This window comes from Alnus glutinosa, chromosome 4 (assembly GCF_958979055.1).
Source record: "Alnus glutinosa chromosome 4, dhAlnGlut1.1, whole genome shotgun sequence".
NCBI lineage: Eukaryota > Viridiplantae > Streptophyta > Magnoliopsida > Fagales > Betulaceae > Alnus > Alnus glutinosa.
The window spans coordinates 34533173-34548786 of NC_084889.1; the positions used below are offsets into that span (position 1 = coordinate 34533173).

At 34.0% G+C, this 15614-nt stretch overlaps 1 long non-coding RNA gene across 2 annotated transcripts; it reads right to left on the reverse strand.

Annotated features, from left to right (window-relative positions):
• Positions 1 to 9873: 9873 nt before the first annotated feature.
• Positions 9874 to 15504, reverse strand: LOC133867006 (uncharacterized). 2 transcript variants are annotated; one of them, XR_009899968.1, is made up of 3 exons: positions 15388 to 15504; positions 13176 to 13247; positions 9874 to 10735 (listed from the first exon to the last, which is right to left on the reverse strand). It is a non-coding gene; the product is annotated as an uncharacterized LOC133867006 (long non-coding RNA). The 2 variants fall into 2 exon arrangements; XR_009899969.1 differs by lacking the exon at positions 9874 to 10735 and adding an exon at positions 11477 to 11872.
• Positions 15505 to 15614: the final 110 nt, after the last annotated feature.

Consider the following 15614-nt stretch of genomic DNA (forward strand, 5'->3'; position numbering starts at 1 on the left):
ATTTATGAATCAGTTGCAAATGAAGACTTTTTTGAAGAATCATTTATGAAGACTTTATGAATTAGTTTCACATCCGCCGATTCAAATGAAGACTTTTGAAGAATCATTTATGATATGAAGACTATTTATGATCAGCTTTACTGTATCAGTCGACGCAAAAGACAAAATGAAGACTTTAATGCAAGAAGACTTTATGAATCATTATCAACTTTACTGTATCAGCCGATGCAAAAGACAAATGCTGCTCAGAAGACTCAGAATTATTGCTGTCGAAGACTTAGAATTACTGAATTATTGATGCCAAAGACTCAGAATTATTACTGCCTAGAATTATTACTTTTACTGTTTAGAAGATATGCGGAATATTTACTACTGTTCATATTTGTAGTTTTTCTTTTCTTTTCACCTATAAAAGGCCTGTATAATTTGTTAGAACTCATTAGAAGCCATGAGAGAGAAGCTTTTAGAGAGAAGCCACTTAAGAGCCAATCTGTAATCGCCAATCTGTAATCGCCTATCAGCCTTTCGAATCCTTTGTATCCAGTATTATATTTCCTTTCCCTTTCCTTGTATCTTGAATCTTGTATCTTCAGCCTCCGCATCAAAGGCTTAGAAGCTTGTATCTATTTCCTCTTTGAATCAATATAACAAGTAAGAATGTTTATTTCTTCCTCTTTATCTTCACTATATGATTTTCCTTTATATTATGTTTTTGAATTATTTTGCTAAATCATTATCTTAAAATTATCTTTCATTATCTTCATCTTTATCTTCCATAATACTCAGTATCTTCATTATTATACTGTACTGCATCATTACTATCACCTGGGTCAGTTTATGGTATCAGAGCCAAGGGTGAATAGAGAGAGGGTTCAGAGTCTGCGATAATATTCCGAGTTGTAGGTGGTCAGTCCGAACTGCTAGCGTTGGTTTAACGTGAGTCCGTTAGTTAGCCCGGTTGCCAGGAGAGCGTTTAAGGTGGTCCCGGCAGTGGTCCAGTTAGAGTTTGAAACTGATTATTGAAAACTTAGAGTGTTAAAGTAAATTATGGATTCGTTCTTTAGGAGCTCTTTCTCTAGATCTCGTATGCTTTCTTCTTTTGATAGTAGTGATAATGTCGTTAATAATGAATAAATTAGGGTTATGAGAGATTCACAAATCATGATGATAATTAGAGATTATGAAACAAAAAGAAATTATGAGATAAATAAAGAAAAATTAAGAAAAGATTTTATGTCTCCTAAATATGAATATAAGAGAACATGGTTTTTTAATAAGTTTTCACAAATAGAGCAAAATTGTATAAGAACTAGATGGTATAATCATATGAATGAATTAAGAACAGATATATATTTCTTCCCTTGGTTTGAGCATAATTATGAAAAAATTAACATTAAAGAAGATAATAAAAATATTCAAACTAAAAAAGAATATGATACTATAACACATTCTTTGTTAATTTATAACTTATTTTTCATAATATAATATATTAATAAACAATATACTATATGTAAGCATAAATTAAGTAATAAATAACAATAGTTATTGGTCAGTATTAGGAGTGGGTATCGGGGGAATCGGGGATGGTAGGGAGTTTTCCGCCTACCGTCCCGACTTTGTCGGTGAAGTCGGTAATTTCACTGACTTCTTTTCCGATTTGGTATATTTCGACCGTTACCGTCACCGGTTAACGGTCGGTAATCGGTTAGAGAGAGGCTTTGCTGTTAGTTTGATTTTAGACCAATGATAAAACTGGCTTCCACGTCGCTTGTTCATGAGGAGACAAGGTTGTGGTTAAGGTGGTGGAGGTGGCGGTGATGAGTTGGCCGATCGCAGAACCATAAAACCATCAAACTAGAAAACCAAGATGGCTGGGTATTCTTGGAAAGAGCAAATGAGAGACGAAAATGAGGGAGGCGCAAATGAGAAAGACGCAGCGGTAGATGGCTAGTTCAAACTTGGACAGACTACTGAGAGAGATATGTTATCATGTTAGCTTTGTATCTTGTAGAGGAAGTTGAGAACGAAAATCAGTAATGTTTTTCAGATAATAGTCACTTTGTGGCTTAGCACTAAGTAGAGTAAGAATTTTTATGATTTTTTCTTTTTGGGTAATAAATCATGATATAAGTTGGCTGTCAGCTAATCTTCCTAGGCTGTCATTGTAGCAGAAGATGAAAGATGCATGGAAAGTGGCAAGCTGGCTACAGGCATTATTAAAAGAAAGTTGACACAATGACAATTGACAAGCTTCCCCTCAGAGAAAACAGAGTGGCGTGCAGCCTTTTGGTTCCACAAGAAAGAGGGACAGGAAATGTAACTAGTTGACACAATAGGATTATAGAACTCTCTTCTTTCACTGGTTAACAACAGGATCAATGTATAATTTTGTTGCCACTAACTTATCACAAGCCGTACTGTTTTAACACAAGGCCATGGCTTAGTTCACTGCAAGTACAAGTTGGTTGTTGTATATTTTAAACAAATATTATATACATCATACTCATCTGACAAAAGAGAAAAAGAAATTAGGATATATATATATATATATATATATATATATATATATATATATATCACCACGCTGATACAAAAAAAATTAATGGAGGCAAAGGATATTATAATATATATTGTTTTCCACTATATCATCGTTCAACCAATAGAATACGTATTGTAGTCCGGATATATATATATATATATATATATATATATATATATATATATATATATATATATATACACACACACACATACTATAATAGAGACTCCATTCTCTTAAAGAAAAAAAAAGAAGAAGTAGAAAACTGATCTACACAGTGCAAAGTGCACAGTGAGGCTCTCACTTAGCATTGTCCGTGATTGGCACACACACATAGTGATTGACACAGGCTGTGCGGCACAGTGCTCCAAACATTGTGTGTCAGTCTAACCATCTCCAGCCGTTAAAGTTAAAGTAGCTACTCAAAAACTATAAATATTTACTTTAGCTACTCCAATAGTTAAAAACACTCCAACAATACTCTTTATTCTACTCTTCATTTCATTAAAAATATTGTTTTTTAATCATTTTCTTTTATTAAATGATAGAGAGGGAGAGAGAGAAAATATTAATAAAAAATTCATAAATAGATGAATAGTGAATAGCCAGTGTTGGCTATTCACTGTTCAATGTTGAATAGAAAAAGTCATAGTGGCTAATCTGTTGGAGGGGAAAAAATGTTCAAAATAGTCAAATTTGATCCTTTTGGTTAAAGTAACAAGTCTGTTGGAGATGGCCTAAGACGTGTACTCAAGTAAAGCTAATACATGTTCTGATGTTCTCAAGACGTGTTCAGGAGAAAGTCCAATTCACCCAACCAATGTCTCAAGAAGTGTGTATGATTAATAAACTCCAATAAGCAAAAAACAAATACATAAGGAATCTAAGGAATAAGGCATAAAAGAAAGAGTTGTTTACCCCTTAGAACTAAGTCATGGACTCATGGCTCGACAAGAATGACTGAGAGAGAATGAGTTTCAGAGTTTGACGGTGCTGGCAACAGCAAGAGACGGAAGGAATCTGACTTCTTTTATTCTTAGAACGGCAAAGGCAAAGGCAAAGAGCGATTTGAGCTTTTTATTTGCTGAATGGTTAACAATGTTTCAGTCTTGCTGGTTAGGATGGAAGAAGACGTCTGTTTTCATAACACAAAACGAAGTCGTTTTGATTAATATATATTTTTTTAAAGAAAAAATCCACTATCGGTTCGGGTCAGTGCGAAAACCGACTCCAAGGAAAACATTTCGCCTACTGACCGAATCGACGTCGGTAGGCAAAATCTGTGCTACCTACCGGCCGCTGGATGTCGGTGGCGGCTCGAGGGCGGTAGGCGGTTGATCTGCATAGTCTTAGTCAGTATATATTAATTGGTTATAATTTATTAGTTATATGTATACAAAATAGTAAAAGTGAATAATATCAATATTTAATTGTTAGTCATATGATATAATGACAATCCATATACTTCATCATATTATTCATGTAACATAATATGATTATAGGACTATATAATCATATAATAATATAACATTGTGGCATATGACATGTAATCATTTTATTATATGTTATAAGTATTATCGTTAAATATTTACTAATCATTACATCATTTGATCTAATATCTAAGATCATACGGAGTGTTAGATCATGTTAATATGTTAAATATATTATCATATGATAATACTTAGATCGTATGATCATATGATATTAGTAGATAGTTATGAATTATGATAATTATGATTTATGACTCATAATGATCATACTTAATTACTTATCATAGATTCATATATAGTCTCATAAATCAAGTGATATGATATGAATCATATGATTCATAATTCATAATCTTAAATATATATACATATATAGTTATAAATTAAGTTACAAGTATAAATTATAAGTACATAATGTCGTATAAGTATACAAATTCATACTAATATAATGGTTAAGTATTTGGATACTTAGATACACTCATAAACTAATTAAGTATGATTTAAGATTTTAAGTATTTAATAATTAGGGGTAATTACCTTTTCCCCCCATGAACTACCAAAAAATGCGCGATGCCCCCATAAACTACCAACTCGACCAAAATAGAGCATTCAACTACCAAAGATAACCATTTTCCCCCCTTCCGTCAGTCACACGCCGTATTACCCTCATTTTCTTCATATTTTCCCTCTATGAACTACCACCATCTTCCTCTTTTCCCCCCATGAACTACCATCATCTTCCAACATGCCCCCATATAAAACGGCACATGACCCGTTGACCGTTTGTTTTAACCCCTTTGACTGACGGAAGGAGGGAAAATGGTTGTCTTTGGTAGTTGAATGCTCTATTTTGGCCGAATTGGTAATTCATGGGGGCATTGCGCATTTTTTGGTAGTTCATGGGGGAAAAAGGTAATTACCCATAATAATTATTAGTAATATTTAGATACAATGACTAAGTATATAAATTACAAATGTAAGTATGAATTCACATTAATCATATGATATAATGACACTTTTGAAACTTAATCATATTATTTATATATAACGACAATATAATTCATATAATCCCAAATTAAGTTATTAGGACTGGTCGATTGGTCCAATTGAAATTACCAGTGTGTTAATTATAATCACAATTTAGGCATTATGATTAGAATTTAAATCATATGATATAACATTGTGCATTTGTGCTATATAACCTTTAAATATGATTCAAATGATCTAAGAATTATCATTAGACTTAAAAAAAAGAAAAAAGAAAAAAGAAGAGAGTATTATTATCATTAGATGTATAGGATCATATGAAAATATAATAATTATCATTATTAATGTTTTAACTTAATATTTATATTGACTATTGTTACATTCTTTTTATTATAATTAAATACTTATGAATCGACAGAATCGTTATATATAATATACTTATAAGTTATATCGCATGATTCAAATGATTTAAGATCAAAAATAAAATGATAATACTTTTTTGTTTGAGATCATATGATAATACTTATATTATATGATACTATCATTATATTTATATCTATATTAACTTATTAAGTATGTAATTATTAAGATTGTGAATTGTTGTATTATAATTCATGAAGTATTAAGATTAAATATTAAATTAGAATCTTATAATTATAAAAGATATTGAAAAAAATGCAAATATTATATGGGAAACGGGAATGAACTTGAGTCACTTGACCAAATTCACATGATAAACCAAGATTTATTTTTCTTTCTAGACTATTAGTTGCATGATCTTTTTAAGACTCAACTCTTGAATTTTTAAAATTTCAGGACAAAACCAAAACGGAAAGAAAATTTAGGGGTAATTACCTTTTTCCCCCATGAACTACCAAAAAATGCGCAATGCCCCCATGAACTACCAACTCGACCAAAATAAAGCATTCAACTACCAAAGACAACCATTTTCCCCCCTTCCGTCAGTCAAAGGGGTTAAAACAAACGGTCAACGGGTCATGTGCCGTTTTATATGGGGGCATGTTGGAAAATGATGGTAGTTCATGGGGGAAAAAGAGGAAGATGGTGGTAATTCATAGGGGGAAAAGAGGAAGAAAATGAGGGTAAAACGGCGTGTGACTGACGGAAGGGGGGAAAATGGTTATCTTTGGTAGTTGAATGCTCTATTTTGGTCGAGTTGGTAGTTCATGGGGGCATCGCGCATTTTTTGGTAGTTCATGGGGAGAAAAGGTAATTACCCCGAAAATTTATTTTAATGAAACAGATTAAGATTAATTTTCAAAATTCAAATTTTACATTAAATTTCACTCAAATTTCTATGAGTTTCCTATAATTATTATTAAGTATATAATTATGTAAACAAAGTTTTTTATTTAAACAAAAAAAAAAAATTAAGTTGATTTCAACAAGTTTTTATTTTTAACGTTAGCTTAGAATCTTTGATTAACTATTAGTCTATTATTAATGATTAACATTTAAAAAAAAAAAAAACTATTTTTAAAACAAAATTTTCAAGAAAGAAAGTAGGAAGGTAGAAACGGTTCATTTTATGAGTCATGATGCATGAGTGTTTTTTTTTTTTTTTTTTAAATTATTAAATTATATATTTATTAATTCAATATTATTACTATTTTTTTCTACGCATTTTTTTTTCTCAACCATTGCGATTATTTTCTATTCAATCGCATCCGTTGAATTTTTATCGTGAGTTACAGTTCTAACGCACAGCTCGAACAAGAATTTTTAGGGTGTTTCTCACACGCTATCATTCATTTGATCTAACGTCTGCAATTGAATCATCATAAAAATTATTACAATTTTTATTTTTTGATTGGCTACGCAGCCTATGATGCCGTGGTGAAACCCAATAAATTTAAGCCAGGATGTAGGGATCAGGATCCCCTACAATTTCAAAAAAAAAAAAAAGAGTTTCTCAAATTATGTAAATTTAGGTTGTTTCATGCATCGAACGACATGAAAAATACTACATATTAAAAATGTAACATGTTAACAATGAGAATTAAGTATATTTTTATCAGGTTCTTACACTTTTTGTCGTATAAAAGCTTTGAGCAAAAAACTGTATTTTAATTTAGTAAAGAATAAGCATCTCTTCAAAAGTGAAGCGTCTCTTCAAAGGATTTTTTTTCCCTAGTTTTAAAGGATCAAGATCCACGACAACTTTTTAAAATGTTAGCCGTTATTTATATCAACGGCTCAAACAAGAGCCACGTCATTGATCCGCGTGAAGGGATTTAAAATTTTAAAAACTCCTCAATTTTCAATTTTTCTAAATTCTCTCAGCTCTGTCATATTCTTGCCCCCATCTCTTCTCCAATAAAACTTTCCATTTTTTTTTTCCTTCCATTTAGCTCTCCGAAGAAGAAGAACAAGGGAAGTCTTTTGAGTGACAAGTGTAAATCTTGTCTTCCTCTTCACACCGCTCTCAAGGCATCTCTTAAGGGATCTAGCACGGAACAGGAAAAGAAAGAAAAAGAAAAGAGACCTAAAAAACCAGACCACCAAAAGAAGTTCCTCTTCCCCTGCCGATATATATCATTTTACGTCTGCCGTCAAGTCGCAGATGGGAGGTGGCGTGTCTTGCCACGACCAAGATTGCAGGATGCATAGATCTGGGCAACGACGAGCCCAGATATGCGATGGTGATGCTCAAAAAATCTTGTGTGATGGAGCTTAAAGAATCGTTTTTAACCTAATCTTGTGTGACAATCGTTTGAAAAAAAAAACTCATTAGCATGGAACTCTTGTGTGTTTTGGATCCTTGTTTATTTGGCATTTATTGGGACTAGAAATTCTGTTATGGGCCTGCTTGGTGGATCGGTTGTATTGCATCATGGGATAATAGGCCAAGAAGGAGAGATGGTTTCGGGTAGCAGATTGGATATATTCCATCTTCTAGAAAAATTCCTCAATTATGTTGTTTTACTGTTATAGCCCTGTAACGATCTGTTGGTATAACAGATCAAGATGCTTCTAGGCGCGTCTTTTTATTTATGCATTTCAAGTATTAGTTAGTCGTTCAAAAGAGCGGGAAAAGGCTTGAATTTGGTTAGAATATATTCTAACCGAATTGCCTATTTAAGAGGGGAGTGAAAATAAATAATGACTTCTAAACAACCAAGTGTGTGTTCGTGTGCAACAAAATATCTTAAATGCAGAAAATAAAAGAAGCAAGATATTTGTTGACGAAGTGGAAACTCTGTGAAGAGAAAAACCACTCCGGGGCAACCAAACCCTGGAAATCCACTATCCAAAGACAAAGCAAGTTACAAAGCACTCGTACTCACAAAACCTATTGCAATAGTCATCAGAGACAGAGGAAAGGGGGGGCCGGTAGGGGCCATGGCCCCCCCCCCCCTCTCCCAAATTTTTGAAATTTTTTTTATAAGGTTTTAAAAAAAAAAAAAAAAAAATTCAACCAATTGGCCCCTTCTCAATAAATACCAATAAACAATTTGGCCTTATTCACTAAATTAATTTGGCTTCACCCAACTAATTTCTTTCATTACCCAATTAAACATAAAAGCCCAAACAAAAATTCCTCTACTACAATCCAGAAGCAAAAAAAAATAGAGAACAATTTGAACAAAAATTGAAAATAATCGACCTCTCTGTCCTGACTCCTCCCCTAACCTCCTCCGTCACTGAACTGTGATTCCCACCGGTAGTCGGCCAGTAGCTGTAGGCAGATTGCTTCCGCTTCGTTTTATCTCAATTGGTGACGAGGGCGGCCTATTGGACGGATCTCTCGTCTCAACTTTGTAAGTTCTCAAAACCCTAACTTCAATGTATTTTTTTTCATTTTTTCTGGAATTCTGGTCATTATAAGCTATAACTCATAAGGTGAACTGAAGCAGAAAACATGAGAACTAAGAAGATTAGTCAAGGTAATGGCAATTTGGATTTGGGTTTGGGAGTGGCCGAGTGGGATTGGGAATTTGGGAACCTGGGATTAAAAAACAAGGGAAGAGATTTTTTTTTTTTTTTTTAAAAAAAAAGGAATGAAGATCATGAGAACTGAGAAGATAATGGCGGAAATTTGGAGGAAGAAGATAGGAAATTGGGAAGAACTGGAAAAAGGAAGTCTTTGGAGTGTTGAGTGTGGACCGTGGAAGAGTCTAGAGAGTCAGTTAGTCAGAGACAAGACTCAAGAGAGAAAAGGAGAAAACAAGAAATAAAGAGGAGAAAAAAAAAAAATAAAGTGATTAAAACAACTACTAATAAAAATAAAGTCTAGAAGACTCAGGAAGAGTCCATGTCCTGCAGTCGTGGTGTACTGGTGTCCATCACCACTAGGTACTAGGCACTAGGCACGAACTTGTCACTCGTGATTCGTGAAATGTGAATTTAGAATAAGAGTAATCACCAGTCCTTTGTCCGGACTTTGCCCACTCACTATTAATTGTATAGTTTTTATTTTATAGTATTATAAAATTTTAATTTTAAAAATTATTGATGTAATTTAATTTTTACAGTACAGAACAATAATTACTTCACAATACAGAAGCATTATAAAACCACTCAAGACAAGTCACACTTTTTGAGGTTAGTTTTCTAAGCTCAATTCCTAATATAAATGGTTTTGTAATTTGAATATTATGGTTATTAAATATTGAGAATATTAGTTTTTATAGTTTATTAGTCTAAACAATTAATTTGAGAATTTGACACGCGAAAGCTATTATATTCTATTATTTTTTATGTGAATTTGTTAATTTCTGACTTACAAATATTTTTTCTTACTTTTTTAAAGACTTCAATGTAAGCATGTAAATTTATTTATAGATAATGGGAAAGCTCAATACAATAATTGATTTTTTTTTTTTTTTTTTTAAAAATGCACAAAATGCTTTGGCCCCTGCTCAAAATATTCCCTGGCTCCGTCCCTGGTAGTCATACCTTTAACCATAACACGTAACACATTGTGAACACTTCCCAACCAAGTCTCCTACTTGAGGGGGTCTTTGATGGAATCATTTACCTTAGGGTCGGCCCCTACGATAGACTTCACACGAACAAGGTAGCACACACCGGCAGGGGCTAGAGAGCTAGCAGATCTTCAATTCTCTCTAAACACTATAGAATTTTATACTAAATTCTTACAAATAACAAGCTTAGAGCCCTCTCTATATAGGCTTACAAAAAACCTAATTCTGCTCAAAATCAGACTCTGGCTGTGGAGGGTTCAGACGGAAGTTAGCCTCGTCCGGACGGTCTTCTGCGACTGCCTTTCCAGAATAACGCAATTCTTCCCATAATAGGACCACGTTCGGACGGCTTGGCCGAGCGTCCGGACGGTCTTCACTGTCACTCATTTCCCCATCCGTAAAGGAAACCCAGAATATTCTAGAACGCTAGGTAGCGTCCGGACGGGTTGCTACGTCGTCCGGACGTCTTGTAGAAACTTCCCAAATAGTGTCGGCTAAAATCCAACTCCGTGTAGAAGTCGAAGAACCTTAACCTAGGGTTTAGACGGTGTTGATTTGACGTCCGGACGTCTTCAAAGCTGAAGCTTCTAGACATTGAGGGGCGTTCGAACTCCTTCAAAGGCCTGTCCGGATGGTTGCACAGGAACTGATTGATCTGACTTGGAAAATGCATGGAGTCTTCATGGACATCTTCTAGAACGTTGTGACTAGTCACACGGCTTGAAACAAACACCGTCCATATAACATGAAGACTCTGAAATGAACCGATATGCCTGTTAAAAAGCAACCGTTACATAAAGTGTTTTTGTCATCTAGAATGTAACCAACATAAAATACTAACAAACTCCCCCTTTGGTCATTCTGGGACAAAAAACACTTGATCGGTTTGGAAATAAATTCCCGATCCAAAAAAAAAAAAACTCTCTTTTTGTCACAAAAGGACAAAGGGTAAACAGAGTATAAGAGAAAAGCCATAACCAAAAGCCAAAACAAAAACATGAGAATAGAACAAGGTTAGGTCTTCAACAAGAATTCAACACACACATGTATCTAAACCTATGAATACAGTCAGATAACTGGTCAAAAATACACAAATATATAGAAAAGAGTAAGAAATCAATGAGCAGGAATTTCTCGCAGGTATTGATATTTCAATAGTTAACTTAACTCATGCAATGCCCGTGTGTGTGTGAAGACTTTCTCAATAAAGTATGATATTCACTGATATGATTTAAAGCAACTGAATTTTCTAAATAAGAGAGAAATTCATAGTTATATCAGTCAAAAATCAAACCTTACTTACTAGGGCCTAGTCACCCTCATCTGATACTCTCCCCTTAAGAAGCAGAACTATTTTGAATTTTTACTTGCATCATATAGTTGAATAAGCACATAAGCAGTGTGTGACGACCTTTTTTTTTTTTTTTTTTTTATATATATATTTTTATTTATTTATTTTTTATACAAATCATTTGCTTAAACATTAATCTCTTAAAATACAAATGGATCCTTACAGTGGCACGACGATGTATCGCAAAGCCAACATACGGTACATACCCCATAATATGTACCTGGTAAATCAGAGTACAACATCTAACTACCATGCAGTGGAAAACATAAACCTAATAGCGGAAATCACATCTTAAACATCTATCATAAATTAATAACAAGAAGAGCCATTTAACATCTATGTGTTTAAGTCTTTCCTCAATATAAATACATGACAGAAATGACTTTTTACAATAATAAGTGACACAGGTGTCACAAGCCATCAACGAAACTTATAAAATAGAGGACGCCCATGGTCCTGCAATTACGACTGTCGCGGCGAGCTTCGGTCATAATATCCCACGTGCATATCTATAACTCCATCACTACGACCGGAGTACCTGCAGCCAGAAGAACATCATCTATACGGTTGTGGGGGTTTGCCACATCCGTATAGGTGAAATGATGAGTTCATCGCCTCAGTACAATATACCGAGACCTCAATGATATTAAACTAACTGAGTTTTCGCAAAGAACCAACTTTTTTTTTTAGTCTCGCGTACACTATAACAGCTACTAATTTATAAAATTTTGTTTGAAAACCCCATAGTTGATATAACAAACACCGACTATCAGAAAAACATTTAAAACATACTATGTAGTTGAATCCATACGTAGGAGTTCCATTGGCTTGGAAGCAATCACGTATACACCCACCTACAATAATACTTTTATGTTGGTAGCTCAAATTCACAGAGATCTAACGTTATTAACTGTGATAGCACCGTGCCTCAGGGCATTACAACTTCATGTCAAGGCACATAGTTGTCCATGCGGTTACTAGAGTAAGACTCTGAGATCAAAACACTTCTTACTGATGTGCCACGACAATCCATCTACCTACTCCCAAGTCACTTTGATATCCCAACCAATAGCATCACATCAAAGTACACCAAGCTTAAAACATGCCATCTTGCTCCATAGTACGAGCTTACTATCATTTCCCAAATATGGTTAACATCGAATCCTAGGGCATTACAACTTCAGGTCAAGGCACATAGTTGTCCATGCGGTTACTAGAGTAAGACTCTGATATCCAAGCATTTCTTACAGATGTGCCACGACAATCCATCTACCTACTCCTAGGACACTGTATTACTCATACCGAACCATGACAATACTCTTGTACCTCCAAGCTCAACGTTCTAAAATCATGCAACTAGACGATAACAGTATACATAAGCTCTTTTGCCATTAAAACTCTTAAACATACTAATACGTCTAGCATAGAAACTACAATATTTTATATCATGAAAACATTACATAATTTAAATCATGCTATATATGCTATGCATGCTACTGTGCTGCTGTTAAACTGCTGAACTGAGCTGTTACTGGGCTGTTGTTGGGTTACTGCTGGGTTACTATATGCTTTATGCTCTATATTACATGCTCTATGCTCTTTGCTTGACTAGTAAATACTGTCTTACTGTATCATGTTGATAAATCAAACTTTTCTAAACATTTTAATATTTCATCCAAAACATGCAACACACTGTACTATATTCTGAAACTATCCTTGATATATTTGAACATACTCTAAAGTACTCAAACTAAGCAAAACAAATATATTCAACATACAGTTGGTTCATATTTATAAAACATATATATTTTGCAATTCTATAATATATAAAAATAATAGTTTCTCAGTGAGTAAAATATCACCTGGCTGCATTGGACTCACGACCCCAACTCTACATTGAAGAACCCATTGAAGTCTCCAATTATGACACGACCCTGCAAATACTCATAACGTTAGACAACGCTATGAAACTCTATACTCTATGACACATAAGCTACTCGCGTGCTCACACGTCGCATTACCCGCTTCTAAGGCTAGCTAGGTACCTTAAGCTATTATTAGGTTGACGTTTAGGCCTTGGTTCATATTTTATTCATCTAATCATCTTTAAGACACATTTACTATTTTATTTGTCTACTTACTATTATTAAGTCACATTATCATTATTAATTTATTAGTGACTTGTTACTAATTTACTAAGTTAACAACATATATTTAACCCATATACATGCATGTGTATATATATATATACATTTATACATTTACACATGCCTCACTTAACAAGCTTAAACCAAATCCGATGATACACTCGAGTACTTTGTGTACATAGATAGGTGAATTAGTCACTTAGTTATCTCCTTATCAGTGTTAACTATTAAGCCTTATAGTTTGTTTATCCACTTAAGCTAACTAAGTACACTTGATCCATATATGTATACATATATATATATATATATGTCAAATGCTTATAATGCTCAAGTCAAATTCAATAATGCACTAGAGTACTTTTAATATTTATATTTTCCATAATTTATTTCTAATTAGGTAGACATTCCGATAATTAACTCATAGAGCCTATTGCTTAACACTTGCTCTTTATTAATTACTAACCCTCTACGTTATCTAGGCTATAGGACTTTAAACGATTTAATAGGCTATGGATCCTAAATAGATTGAACTATAAACCCTATATTTTATTTGCTTTCTACCTTAATATTGGCACCCTTATCCATTAACATAATTTCCAAACACCACTTAGAAAACCATCCAACATTCCAATTTAGCCCATCAACAACCCTTTAGGAATTCAAAGAACCGTAAATGCAAGTAGTCAACCCAAACGGTTTCTAAAGAAACACTCCAAGGAAGCCCGCAACTTAGAATTCTACAACCCCAAAACCTTACCTAACAAAACAACAAGCAAGGCCAAGACATCATCCACAAGAAATCACCATAACTCAAGAACCTAACTTCAAACTCAAGGAAAAATAATCGTTGAAGTTCCAATACTCACAATTGGCTAACACCCAACCGTTTCCAAACAACATCAACCAATCTAAACAAATTCTACCATTTAACATCAATATCCATAATTACTCCAAACCAGAATTTCAATTAATCATAGCTTCCACCAAATAAAACCCCAAGTTCCCTAATCGCCAAGACTCAAAAGAAACCACAATCCAACCCAAAACACCAATAAATTAACCACAACATTAAACACCACAGAAAACTACACCCTTCAAAATCTCTCGCTCCATACGGCTAGCACATAAAAGGATCCCAAAATCAACTTCAACCAAGGGGCCAAGACATCATCAACATAAAAAAAAACCCAAAACTAACTCCCATATCATTAAAACAGAAAATCCACATCAAAGTCCCAATCGGGACCTAAAATCGCAACTAAAATCACATCTTCCTATAACCGATTAAACATCAAAATAGGGGAATTAAACTAAGCTTCAAAACCTAAGGAATCCATGCCCACTTTCGGTTATCACCACAACTATTCACTACCAAAACAACACCAAGAAAATCAATAGCGAAACAACCCAAATCGGTCCATACATCCGATACAAAGGAGATCATCACACAATCGGGTATAACAAGGGTTTCTACCAAGCTTTCAAGACCCACCTAATTCCAAGAATTTACAAGAAATCTGACAACCCTAAAATTAGCAAGAAATCCAACTAATGCTATAACACTAAACAACTACAAATAATAAAACTCCAAATACCCATGATCGGCCGAATCCTTATCAACAACTAAAACCATCAACACCCAATTACACATACACACACCACCGATCCAAATCCAAAGCCATCGAGAAAACACCCATATCAAAAGCTACAAACCTACAACAACCAGGAAGGGGAAACCATTCAACAACATCTTACAAAAATCAAACCCAACCGGATGCTACAAGGACCCAAACCAATTTCCAGAATAATCTAAACAAGAAGAAATCCAAAATTTTCAACAATACCCATTCAGGTTCTTAATAGAAATTTGGATGAAAAATTCAACAAAATAATAATAAAAAAAAAACAGGGAAAAGAGAAATTCTACCTCCGTCGACCCACCGAAGACCTAATCAGTTTTACCCCAAAAATCTCAACAAGAATCAAACCCAAAAGCTAGGGAAATAGGGCCTTATGTTTTCCTTTTGTTGTTGTTGTTGTTGTTGTTGTTGTTGTTGTTCTTCTTCTTCTTCTTCTTCTTCTTCTTCTTCTTCTTCTTCTGCAACTCGATCTCTCTCTCTCATGATTCAGGTGTTTCAGCTTCTCATAATCTCG